This window comes from Euprymna scolopes, chromosome 27, assembly GCF_053919585.1.
Source record: "Euprymna scolopes isolate OS-2025 chromosome 27, ASM5391958v1, whole genome shotgun sequence".
Classification (NCBI taxonomy): Eukaryota; Metazoa; Mollusca; class Cephalopoda; order Sepiida; family Sepiolidae; genus Euprymna; species Euprymna scolopes.
Genome location: NC_136508.1, coordinates 80,692,589 through 80,696,687, shown reverse-complemented (window position 1 = coordinate 80,696,687; position 4,099 = coordinate 80,692,589). Strand labels below are relative to the sequence as shown.

At 29.3% G+C, this 4,099-nt stretch overlaps 1 pseudogene; it reads right to left on the bottom strand.

Annotated features, from left to right (window-relative positions):
* Nucleotides 1-3,468: 3,468 nt before the first annotated feature.
* LOC145249130 (U2 spliceosomal RNA) lies at nt 3,469-3,609 on the bottom strand (annotated as a pseudogene).
* Nucleotides 3,610-4,099: the final 490 nt, after the last annotated feature.

Genomic DNA, 4,099 nt, shown 5'->3' with positions numbered 1-4,099 from the left:
AGTGATAATAATAAATAATAATATTAATTAAATAATAATAATAATAATAATAATAATAATAATAATAATAATAATAATAATAATAATAATAATAATAATAACTAGCGGGACCTGGCGAAATTCCACAGCAGCATTTTTCATATATAATATATTGTTGCTGGGCATGCTGTTAGCGTTCTGTTCAGCATGAATAAAGGAACAATCATATTATTCTAATTTTTATTAAAACTGTACTGCCCCCTTACTAAAATAACTTTGATATATTTTCTGAGTTGATTATTTCATTAAAAACACACCGGTCAATTAACTGACATTTTATCATTTTTCATAATTATTTAATATGTTACTATGTTTGACAATAATTTTTCATAATTTCACCCCACATTATCGCCCCCCTCCTTTTACTAAAATATTAAATTTGATATATTGTATTGGCTGATTATTTTATATAAACACAACTATCAATTAACTCACATTTCATCATTTTTAATAATTCTTGGATATAGTACTAATTTTGACAATTGTTCATCATTTAAATTCACCATATCGCACACCTTACTTTGATATATTGTTTAGGCTGATTATTTCATTACAAACACGCACATCAATCAACTCACATTTCATTTTTCGTAATTCTTGGATATGTTACTAATTTCGAAACTATTGTTTTATAATTTAAACTTACTAAAATAATAACTTTGATATATTTGCTGGGCTGATTATTTCATTACAAACACACTAATCAATTAACCTCCATTTCATCATTTTTCATAATTCTTGGGTATGTTACTAATTTCGACAATCATTTTTCATAATTTATACCCACATTATCGCCTCCTCCTTAATAAAATAATAACTTTGAAATATTGTCTGGGCTTATTATTTTATTACAAACACACATTTTTCATAATTTTAACCCACATTTTCGCCCTTCCTTCTTTACTAAATAATAACTCTGATATATTGTCTAGGCTGATTATTTCCTTACAAACACACCAATAAATTATCTAATATTTCATCATTTTTTTGTAATTCTTGGATATGTTACTAATTTCGATAATAATTTTTCATAATTTAAGCCCTCCTTATATCCTTCCCCTTTACTTATATAATAAATTTGATATATTGTCTAGGCTGATTATTTTATTATAAACACACCAATCAATTAAATCACATTTCGTCATTTTTCGTAATTTTTGGATATGTTACTAATTTCGACAATAATTTTTTATAATTTAAACCATCCTCGTCGCCCTCTCTTACTAAATAAATTACTTTGATATATTGTCTGGGCTGATTACTTCATAAAAAAGACAACCATCAATTAACTCACACTTAATAATTTTCTTAATTCTTGGATATGTTACTCATTTCGACAATCATTTTTAATATTTTTAACCACCATTATCAACCCCCACTACTAAAATAATAACTTTGATATATTATCTGGGATGATTATTTCATTTCAAACACACCAATCAATTAACTCACATTTTGTCACTTTTCATAATTCTTGGATATGTTACTAATGTTGACAATCATTTTTCATAATTTTAACCCACATCATCGCCCCACTAAATAAAATAATAACTTTGATGTATTTTCTGATTTGATTATTTCCTTGCAAACACACTAATGCATTAAATAACATATTACATTTTTCATAATTCTTGGATTTGTTACTAATTTCGACAATTATTTTTCATAATTTAAACCATCCTTATCGCCCTCTCTTACTAACATAATTACTTAGATATATTTCCCCTGGGCATATTATTTTATTAGAATCACACAGTCTATTAACTCACATTTAATCGTTGTTCATAATCCTGGATATGTTACTAATTCCGACAATAATTTTTATAATTAAAACCCTACATTATGCCTCTTCTACCTACTTATATAATATATTTGGTATATTTTCTGGGATTATTATATCATTACAAACACATCAATCAAGTAACTCACATTTCATCATTTTTCATAATTCTTGGATATGTTACGAATTTTGACAATAATTTTCATAACTTTAACCCACTATTTCGCTCCCCCTTACTTGAATAATAACTTTGATATATTGCCTGAGCTGATTGTTTCATTACAAACAAATCAATCAATTCTGGGTATTCTCATAGTATATATGTTTCATCTATCTGATCCAATCCCGGGTGAACCGCATATTCTGGTAATATATATCATTCACCCATCTCATACGATCCCGGGCGACGCTGGGTATTTTGCTACTATATGTTTTCAACCTATCTCATTCAATACTGGGCGACGCTTTCTGATAGTATATATTTGCACATCTCATTCAATTTCGGGACTGACTTTATATCCGCCAATCCACTGTTGAAAATATACATTAAATAAAGTAATGTTTTAATCGTAAACTGTTTCAGACAGTTCCAGGACTGACTTTGTATCCCCAACTCACTGCTAAAAATATACATGAAATAATGTAATGTCTAAATAGTAAACTGTTTCAGCCATTTCCGGGACCGACATTATATCCCAAACCCACTGCTAAAAATATACATGAAATAATGTAAACTCTAAATTGTAAACTGTTTCAGCCATTTCTGGAACTGACTTATAATCCCCAACCCACTGTTGAAAATATACATGAAATAAAGTAAATCGTAAACATTTTCAGCCATTTCTGGGACTGACTTCTAATCTCCCGTCCTACTATTAAAAATATACATTAAATAAAGTAATGTCCAAAACGTAAATGGTTGTAGCCATTTCCGGAACCAACTTCATATTTCCCACCTCAATGTTAAAAATATACATTAAATAAAGTAATGTGTAATGCGTAAATGGTTTCACCCATTTTCGGGACTGATTTAATATCCCCCATCTCACTGTTAAAAATATACATGAAATAAAGTAATGTTTGTAATGTAAACGGTTTGAGTAATTTCCGGGACTGACTTCATATCCCGTAACCCACTGCTTAAAATATACTTGAAATAAAGTAATGTTTAAATCATAAACTATTTACGCAGCTTTTCGAAAGTAATACATAGAAAACATTAACACGGTTATGTATTAGGCAACCATTGCTTCAACATGAATTTCTGAGTGTAGTATCAGTTTCAGCATTCCAGTGACTTAAATCCCTCCTTTTTTGGTCTTGGTTAATGGAGGAGAAATCATTAATTACTGATACTATTTTTATTTTTGTTATTGATTACAGTGCACCTTTTGGGGAGCTGGTTTCCCCCTAAATTTATGCCCGACCTCATGTCTAATTCCGCCCTTGTGGGGAGGCAAGTAAACAAAAAAAATAATCAGAATGGGCATTTTCCAGGGCATTTTATAATTAATCAGAAGTGACATTTCCAGGCCATTTTATAATTAAATCAGAAATAACTTTTCCCAGTTACTTTTTTAATATTAAAACTTTGTTACATTAAACATAGTACCTATTCACAATGCCTCTTCACGGGACAGATTTCGATACTGGGGTCGTTTTTTAACGTGGAAGAAAAATTGTCTCAGTCGTAAAGGATTTCTCTTCCACTGAGAGAAAAGAAATCGAAATGTTGCACCTGAAGAACAGATACTACACTTTGATCTTAGCCAAAAGGCCAAGAAAGGCAAATCATTTTTATTAGCTTTGCCTCAACAGCGACACCAATTGTTTTTTTTATAGAGTGTAATTTGGAATATTCCACTTTTTGGAATATTCCACTTTCCTTTTTTAGGGGTGCACATCATGATAACGGACGGAGCGATAAGCGTAATAATATTATAATAATAATAATAATAATAATAATAATAATAATAATAATAATAATAATAACAATAATAATAATGATAATGATAATGATAATGATAATAATAATAATAATAATAATAATAATAATAATAATAAATAAATAAATAAATAAATAAATAAATAAATAGTTATTGGGTTAAATGGTAATAAACGAAAGGAAACAGGATTTTCAGGAAACGAACATGTATTTTCTCAACTGTGGACGGTTGCACACGACCTGCTTCGTAGCGTACCAATATCAGACTGCCGGGCACCGGTCTCGATACCGGAAGTGACGTCACTAGAGGAAGTGACGTCATGATAATCCATTAA